This window comes from Schistocerca americana, chromosome 3, assembly GCF_021461395.2.
Source record: "Schistocerca americana isolate TAMUIC-IGC-003095 chromosome 3, iqSchAmer2.1, whole genome shotgun sequence".
Lineage (NCBI taxonomy): Eukaryota > Metazoa > Arthropoda > Insecta > Orthoptera > Acrididae > Schistocerca > Schistocerca americana.
In genome coordinates, this window is record NC_060121.1 from 589,915,418 (window position 1) to 589,925,417 (window position 10,000).

Below are 10,000 nucleotides of genomic sequence, written 5' to 3' on the forward strand. Positions count from 1 at the left end.
TGGGCTATACTAATCAGTTTATTTAAGACTGCTAATGCTTTTGAAGCAACATGATTAATATGTGGCACATAACTCCATGCCTCATCTATGAGGACGCCCAAATATTTCGCAACTCGTGTACGCGCCACTACTTTATTGTCTAATCTTATGATGGGGTCACGGGCCAATTTGCCCTTAAGGAGAATGTATTGAGATTTGTGAGGTGCAATTTCTAACTTAGAAGATTTATACCATTGTGTTAAGATCTCGAAAACATGGCCTGCATTTGTCTCTATTTCGGTACGACTGTCGCCCCCGATAAGGACGAGGAGATCATCTGCATATGCCACGACTCCTAGTGCTACATTGTTCTCCTCAAGAGTTCTCAGCAGAGGATCCATGTTTATATCCCAGAATAAAGGGCCGCACACAGAACCCTGTGGACAGCCCTTTGTTATGTTCTTGAACACCACAGCACCAGGAGCCGTGATTTTAGCAACCCTATTCCGGCAGTAGTCCCTCAAACAACCGTATAGCATTACCGGACACTCAATCTCCCGAAGACGAGAGAAAAGCGCCGGCCACCACAGGTTGTCGAAGGCGCCGGAGATATCCACCATGACTCCAAGAACATATTTCCTTGTAGATGAGCATACAATGCTTGCAACCTTATTTACGGCATCAGATGTTGATTTGCCTTTGCGGAAACCGTATTGCATGTCACTCATTCCACGAAGGATTCTGTGACTTGACAGCCTTGAGACCAGCAGCTTCTCAAGCGCCTTTCCCAGGACATCCAAGAGGCATATAGGCCTGTAGGACTTTGGTATTGTTGGATCTTTTTCTGGTGACTTCTTTATTATTATCACTTCCGCAGTCTTCCAGCGAGTTGGGAAGGACTGTGTTTCCAGACACCTGTTGTATATCTTTGCAAGGCCTGGGGCTATCTTGTGCACAATATTCTGCAGAACTTCCGCAGGTATTGCGTCTGGCCCTGGGGCCTTGCGTCTGGCAAAAGAGAGTATAGCTGTTTGTACCTCCTCAACCGAGAAGGGGTATACTTGTAGTTCATTATTGTACTCCGTCTGATCCTGGATCCTAATCTCCTGCTGCATCTCGTTGTCCGTTTCCGGTCGGTCGTCGGGGAGGAGCACATTAAGTAACTCCTCAGCCGTCTCCACCCAGTCTTTCGTCATACTGTCATTGTCTCCAAGTCTTACTGTCGAGAGATGCATTGGGGAATGTATCTTCTCTCTCACCATTTTATATGGGATACCCCATGGGTCTAGGGTAAGATGAGACTTTACAAAGTCCTCCCAACTTCGCTGGCGATGTTGCCTTAGGGTTTCTTTGAAAATCCATTTCCGTCTCCTGTACAAGGCAAGATGGTATTGCCTTTCGTCCCGGGTGAAAGACGCCTGATAGCTGCGCCGTGCCCTTCTCATAGACTGCCTGAGCCGAGTGAGCTCCGGAGTCCATGGAGAGGTCGTTTCGCGTATGAGACGTCTTCGCGTCGGTATCGCTGCGGCCACTGCCGCCTTTATAGAGACAATCAAGGCCTCAACAGCCTCTTCCACGTTAAACGGGCCATCTTCCAACTCTGGAGGATTGAACTCTGCCTCCAACAGGCCCCAATCGGCTCTCCCATAATCATATTGCGTTGTCCACCCCTCTGGCACGTGTTCCGCAAGTAGTGCGACTGAAAATTCAATTATGTTATGGTCACTTGTTGTGAGATTTTCTAGAACTTTCCAACTCTGAATATTATTTGCTACGTTAACTGAACTCAGCGTCACATCTATGTGAGATGCTGCCCCAGCTCGACTCCTATAGGTAGGAGGGTTGCCAGGGAGGTTTATTACATGTAATTGATGTTCCATTATGAAATCCTCGAGCGCAATTCCTCTTTGGTCCTGGGCTCCACTGTGCCAGAGAGGGGATTTTGCATTACTATCCATTGTAATAATGAGTGGTCTGCCAGCCAGGGCACGCAAAACAGTTGTCAAATGCCTCAGGTATATTTGTATTTGGTCTCTGTATTGACAGTAAACATTTATGAAGAACCAGTGTGTATTACAATAATTTATCTCGATTACAGTCACATGTGTATTACAAAACTGTGTTAGAACGGTAGTTTTGATTAACTTGTTTATTATAACAATGACTGACATTGGATTTTGACCGATCGAGATCACCTGAGCTGTTCCAGGGAGGCCCGGGACCCTGCCTGAGGCAGAGTACGGCTCTTGTATTAATAAGATGTCAGTATGCCTTTCTTCAGCCAATTTGCAGAGCTCCTGAATAACCAGTGAGCTCCGCATTGTATTTATCTGCAAACAATTTATTCTAGTCATGGGAATCTGGTGTAAAAGTGGCTTGCAGGCCAAGCCTGGGCAGGATCAAAAGCGATTCTGCCGTGCATTCTAACCATATCTTCGTAAACTTTATTTAAATCAAATTTCCTACCCCTCCGGATGTAAACTTTCGAAACCAGATCAGATAGTTTATCGTATTCTGTGGGAATGTTTAAAGCAACAAGTTCTATACAGTCTGCATCCTCCAGAGTTGGAAATGTAATTTTATTTCCACGGGGATGCCCAGCTCGGACCAGCTGCCTCAGTGCGGCGTTAAGAGTCTGTGAGTTTTCCAACCTAGACAACCGCAGAGTCTCCTCACATATTAGGTATGTATTTCCAGGCGGACAATTGTTAAAAGATCGTTTCTGTTCTTGAGTGTCTACCTCTACATCATCTACATTTACACTATCACCCAGAGTTATTTTATTTACAGATGTAACTACTTTGATCAAGTCTACAGTCTCATCTACTTCATCCGTTTTTACACCATCACCAAAGGTTAATTTATTTACAGACGTGGCTACTTTAATCAAGTCTGCAGTCTCTTTATCTGTTCCCTTTGCAGGACCATCAGACGCAGACGCCGACGGCTCCGCCCCATCTCGACGAGAAGCGGAACCCACCGCCATGGCCGCCGACGGTCCCAGTGACTCCGGAAGGCCGCCCCTGGAGGCCAGGAAGGACCCGACCTGACAGGAGAAGTCCTCCGTCTCGGGCTGCACTTCAGGCACCGGCACAGCATAGATCTCCCCCTCCCTCCGCGAGGAGCTGTCCCCACCCGGGGAGGTGAGACCCGCCAGCCCAGTCGCCTCCACCACCATCGAACCGGGAAGACTCCCCCGGCAGGCCGGGGAACCTCCGACCTGGCACGAGAAGTCCGCTATCTCCGGTTGTACAGTTGGCACTGGAACAGAATAAACATTAGCTATTTCCTCCTCTTGCTCACCATCCAAAGAGGACAGTGACTCTTGTAATTTCCTCCACCTTCCCGCATCTCTCAATGTTTTACTTGGCGACTTTCTTCGAGTGACCTTATAGCGTGTCGCCATAGTCGGTCCTCTGGATTAGTCGCTGGAGAAGTAACTTGTAAGTCAAACACTCCTTACCAGGAGTGTTACATGTTCGCTTTCGATATCTGCATGGGATACACAGTGGAGTATCTTTTGTGCAATTCTTTTTGTCATGGGTGTCACACCCGCAGTTTCCACACACGGGCTTCAAAAAGTTACAATATTTAGCAACATGGCCGTAGTCTTGGCACTTAGAGCACTTTGCTAAGGCCGTATAATCTTTCACTGAAATTGCATTATAACCAATATATAGCCTATTTGTCACTATTATCTGCTTTCTCAGTGCAGGTGCAACCTCAATTGCGTAGTGTACCGTATTTCGGTCACGAGGACCTGCTTTAAATCGTATTTTTAACTGCTCGTTAAACTCCTCACGAGTCATTTTTTCCTCAAAATTCTGTGCGTATAAACAATCCGTTACATCGTCCTGAGACATGTACGACGGTACGTCGTACATCATCATTAGGGGGCGACGTTTGCGTGGTTTCTCACATATAAATGACTCTCTTAGCTTCTGGTTGTTCATTATTTTGTCGCTATCCTCAGTTGAGGCCACTTCTACAATTAGTACATTTTTTGTTGTTCTTATATTGTTAATTTTAATCTTGTCTACACGCGGGTTTATGCTCTGTTCGAATTTTTCTTTGGCCTTTTTAACATCCTCACCCTTTTTTGGTTTTATAAAAAGAGTTGGGACTGATTTTTCTACATTTTGTTTTATAGTCTCCTGGACTGTTCTTTTAATTGCCGGTGCTGCCGCTAACGCAGCTGCATAAGTCTTTTGTGGTCTCTGTTGCTCTTTGCGCAGGCGTTCATTTTCCGCCTTTACCTCTGCGTACTGACCCTCTAGTTTGGCATGAGCCAGGGCCCAGTTCGCAATGTCTTCTTTAATCACCCTGATTTGATCAGCAGTGATCTTTCCATGCTTAACACTTCGGTCAAGCAACCTTAAAAAGCGTGCATGTCTTTCAATCACAGTCTGTTCTGCATTCACATCGATAGGAGCTTCCTGCTCCGAAAGCGCCATTTCACCCTCTGTTTGCTCAGCCATGTTTAGAGAGTGAAAAAAGAAAATGGGGCCCGTCTGTTTCCCCCGACCGGCACCTCTGGCATGGGGGGGGCTATTGTGCAGCTCGCTCACCAGTCCCGCCCCTTGACCAAGAGCATTTTGAGCTGCTGGGTTTAGCGAGCCGTTTCCAGCTCACTAGTCCCCTTCCACGACCGCATCACTGAAGATTTCACCCGTCCCTCCCCGGCAAATGCCCACCGCATTCCGGAGAGGCGGATTCACCTCTCGGCCTTCGCCCCCTACTAGGCCGAGTTTCCACCTTACGGCCAGGGACCCAGTCCTACCCAGGTGCTGGGTCGGTCCCCCAGACGTTCGGGGGTCTGGCCCCATCTAACCTAGCCAGGGACATGTCACCACGCCCTGGCTTGGCGGAACATGTCCGGGACTTCCCGTTCACGGCGATGAGCCTTTGCCGGCTCAGGCCGCGATCCCTCCCCAGCAAATGCGGCCGTGGGAAGACAGGGCACTGGTGTTGTTGTGCCCTGTACAGGGACAGGTGTTGTGTCCCTTCAGACGCAGCTTCCCCTGCGCCACGCACCCTTTGCTTTCGCTTTGGGTTGGGGGACATTTAACGTCGTCCAGGACGTGAGGAACTGCAGCAGCCAGACCGCAGGGTTCCGGGATCGTCGTGAGACTTACCCTCATACCCTCGCCCAGCTACCGCGCTCAACTCAGGAGAGACCGGTGTCGTGTCTCTCGTAACGCAGCTCCCCCTGCGCCATGCACCCTTTGCTTTCGCTTGGGTTGGGGGCATTTAACGTCCTGCCAGGACGGGAGTTTTACGTCCTGCCTTGACACACGACAACCCACACCTATCGACGCAGCCCGGAAGGTGTTAAAGGAGTCAGTCCGGGTCTTATCCGTGGAGTTTTACATCAACGAGACGGTGCGGCACTCAAACCCGAGTTACGTTCCCCGGAGGGTCTCCACACGTACTGGGGGATCATGACCGACCATGTCTCACCCACCGCTTTTGTTAATTCACGGTGGGCCAGTGCGGACCAGTGTGGGTTGCACCCAGTTAAGGGCTAGCCTTTTTAACGTCATGCATGGACGGCCCTTCCCGTGTTAGCTTCACCCCATCCAGGGGGGTACTGAGCCCCAGGGCCACGACAAGGCCACGGGATAGGACATTACGGTCCCCGCCCCACTCAGGTTCCTCTGAGCCCTGCAGAAGGCAAAATTTCAGGGACAGCGGGAATCTCGTTAATCCATTCATGCGCGTCACTAATTAGATGACGAGGCATTTGGCTATCAACAGCCGTCTTTATTCAAAATAATTTGAATAACACAAAATATATACATATATAGTACGTGGCAGGTGTTTGACGCCATGTCCGCCACCGAGGTGGGGACTTACAGGGCGGTACCACAAGATACAGGTATAGAACTAACATACACATATACATATATATCAGTGCGGAAGAACAACAACAAAAGACACAAAATAAAGACACAAAGAAGGAAGAACAAAGACGGTTTATTCCTCCTGTGGATAGGCCCCAGGAGTCAAGGCGAAGAAAAAATAACCAGCAGCCTAGCCGACGCCGACACGCTGCTTCGGGCTAGGAGCCGTCATACGCTCGAAAATCTTGTAACTTTTGCAGCAGCTCTGTAGTGTTCTTGTGCTCAGCACCGCCAGTTCTCGGGGTCGGAAGCCTAAGGCGGCGAGATCCCTCGCCGACGCTGGAGACCATACACCCCTCCAGTTCAACGTCGCGGTGGACACAATCACCTCCTCAACGTCACGGTGCAGGTTGGAGATGGCACGCCGGATGGACGGCGTGTCGTAGTAGGCCGCCTTCTGGGAGTGACACCAGTCGAGCCGGAGGTGGTCTCCGACTATCTGGGCGTCGACCACGCGGGCGATGCCGTCTTTGACCGCCACCACGTCAGGCTTGCGGATGCCCTCAGGTGTTCGGAGGTGGGGCTCCACAGAGACATTGAAGCCCCTCTGCGCGAGTCCACGGGCGACATAACGCACTACAGCGTCATGGCGCTTGACCCGGGACCCGTGCGTCCTAAAGCAAGCCTGAAGTACGTGGTTGGCGGTCTCCACGGCCTGGCACCCCGCGCGGCATCTGGTGTCCGCCTCCCGCCCGCGACTGCGCCGTGCCTTCGTAGGGAAGGCGTTGATGCGGGCGCGGAGGGCGTCGATGTATTCACGCCCAGATAGCAGGCGACTGGTGTCGGCGACCCACTGATGTTGGCCACTGACGGCGGCAGAAGATGACAGTGCCGCACCGTCAATGGCGATGTGTAGGCGCGCCGCCCACATTTCCCCAACCTGCGTTGACGATTTGAGGAGGTGGCCCTCCCACATTAGGTGGCGCTCCAGCACCTCGATCTCACGCTGCACCTCATCCATGCCTGCACCGTCGCAGGCTGGCCCTATCTTCTTCAGCGTCAGGAGACGGGACCGACGGAGGGTCGGACCCATCCATCGGCAAGATGGAATGCCGAGGCCCCCCTGGGCAACAGGAGCGTGGAAGTATCCCAGGGGGGTGTCCGCCGGAAGGCGGAACCATCTCCTGACGGCGGCCCGGATGGTAACGTCGGCCGACTTCAATGCACCCACCCGGGTGCGGCTGAGGGCCAGCCCGTGGTACAGGCCAGGGAGAAGTACGTTGGTGAGAGCGTGGAGGCGCTGTTGCGGCTTCAGCGGAGCTCGGGAGATGACGTCAAGCTGCTCCACCAGGTGGCTACGTGGATTGAAGACACAGCGACCCGCCGTGGAAAATTGCAGCCCCAGGTACCGGAAGGTTTCACCCACACGCAGGGCAGGCATGGTGGTATTGCCTGCTGTGAAGGTGACATTGCTGTCCACCTTCACCTTCTTCTCGCGCCCTGACGCGACTAAGGCGAGGGTGAAACACTTCCGGGCGTTGATCTGCAGCCCCAGGTGGGCGAGGGCTGCGGTAGCTGCGTCGATGAGGGACTGCAAGCCCCTCGGGGTCGCTGCAAACAGCAAGACGTCATCTGCAAAGGCCGCAGCGTTGACTCTGCGACCGAGGATCCGAGCTCCGATGTGGGAGGGCAGTTGGCCTAAAACGTAGTCCACCGCAAAGTTGAACAGGAGGGGGGAGAGGGGATCGCCCTGGCGAACGCCCCGTGCTGGCTGCACAGACACGCCCACGCCGGCGCCGTCCGCTATCACTGTCGTGCTGCCCTCGTAGCACCGCTCGACATACTCGACAAAGCAATCCGGCAGGCCATGCGCCTTCAGCACGGGGCGAAGGGCAGCATGATCTACCGAATCGAATGCCTTAGATACGTCGATCGATGCCACAAAGACAGAGCGGCAGGAGCGAACTGCGTCGGTGAGAGCAGTGTCCAAGATGAAGGTATTTTCCAACATCCCATCCCGAGGGATGAATGCCCGCTGACGTTCGTCCACAGCACATGCGCGCATCAGGCGTGACGCGAGAACCTTGTGAAAGGTCCGCGCCAACACCGAGCAGACCGTAATGGGGCGAAAGTCAGCGGGGGATGTTGGTGCAGCCGTTTTCGGGAGAAGGGACGTCCGCGCGCGAAGCAGGCGTTCCGGAAGGGCGCGGGCCAGAAGGAAGAGATTCATCACTTTCACCAGGACTTCGTGCGGCAGGCGCCGCAACTCCGCTGGGGTAAGGCCGTCCGGCCCGGCTGCTGATCCCCTGGGCGGCAACGCGGCGGCGACCTCCTCATGTGTGACCGGCCCCCATATGCACTCGAGAGCGACAGGCTCTGAGTGCGGGAGGAGGCGGTCACGAATGAAGCCCGCGGTGGAGATGGGCTTCTTGGTGAAGAGGTCCGCCCAGAAGTCCAGCAGACCAGGGATGGCAGGTGGCGGCTGGAGCAGGGTGCCATCCAAGAGGCCGCGCACGCAACGTGCACGCGACCGTCGGAAGGCATCCTGCGTTCTGGCGTACTCCCAGCGGCGCCGCTTGCGCTTCTGCGTCGGCGGCGCGGCAGGCGGCCGCTTCGATGGTTGGCGCGGCCGCTGTGTCCTGGTGATCGATCTCTCCCCTCTGGACCCGACCGACGCAAGGGCATCCAGGAGCATGCCCAGGATGACATCGGGCGGCGTGCCCCGCCCCAGACCTATGACACGATCCAGGGCAGAGAAACGCTGGGCGGAAGCGGGTAGCCCCGCCAGATGCTCCCAGATGGCGGCGTCAGTCGGCCCCTCCGGCGGCGGCCCGGTGGTGTCGGCCGCGAAGTCCTCGGCTGCGTCGACAGGCGGCGCAGCGGCCTCGCCCGCGTCAGGCAGCGGGCTCGCTGCTCCCCGGCGGGACGCCGGCTCTTCCCCCCGACCGATCTCAAGCGCCTCCATGAATTGGCGGACAAGCTGCTTGTGGGCAGCTTGCCGCCGTCGGCACTTGATTGCCTCGAGCGTTCGGTCGGGGAACATCCTGATGAGTTCTTGATTGACGAAGAAGAACCGGGCGTCCCTCTCAAGGAACAGTTCGGCCTCCGCCTTGGCGAGCGACAGGACTTCTTCCTCCGTCCACCTCGCGCGATGCCTCTCCGTGACGATCTCCGCGTTGGCGGCCGCAAGATGTTGGCGGCGGCGATGGACCCCGAGACCGTTCTTGGTTGTAAAGCTGCGGTGGCACTCACTACAGGTATACATAGCTGCAAAAGTTACAAGATTTTCGGCACGGCCGGTTGGCCGGCTAGGTGCTGGGGGAGTTGGGGTGGCACCTTCAGCGGAAGGGCCACCACTTATTCTCTGCTTACTGCCCCCAACTAAAAAAGGGATAGTGCGAGGGGGGGCTGGTCATAGTTACTCCCGCCGTTTACCCGCGCTTGCTTGAATTTCTTCACGTTGACATTCAGAGCACTGGGCAGAAATCACATTGCGTCAACACCCGCTAGGGCCATCGCAATGCTTTGTTTTAATTAGACAGTCGGATTCCCCCAGTCCGTGCCAGTTCTGAGTTGATCGTTGAATGGCGGCCGAAGAGAATCCGCGCACCCGCGCGCCCCCGGAGGAGCACGCTAAGGCGGACGCGGCCTCGCAGCAAGGAAGATCCGTGGGAGGCCAAGGCACGGGACCGAGCTCGGATCCTGCACGCAGGTTGAAGCACCGGGGCGCGAACGCCGCGCAGGCGCGCGCATCCTGCACCGCCGGCCAGCACGAGGCCAACCAACGGCGAGAGCAGACCACGCCCGCGCTAAACGCCCGCACGTACCGGCACCCCTACGGCACTCACCTCGCCCAGGCCCGGCACGTTAGCGCTGACCCACTTCCCGACCAAGCCCGACACGCCCCGATCCTCAGAGCCAATCCTTATCCCGAAGTTACGGATCCAATTTGCCGACTTCCCTTACCTACATTATTCTATCGACTAGAGGCTCTTCACCTTGGAGACCTGCTGCGGATATGGGTACGAACCGGCGCGACACCTCCACGTGGCCCTCTCCCGGATTTTCAAGGTCCGAGGGGAAGATCGGGACACCGCCGCAACTGCGGTGCTCTTCGCGTTCCAAACCCTATCTCCCTGCTAGAGGATTCCAGGGAACTCGAACGCTCATGCAGAAAA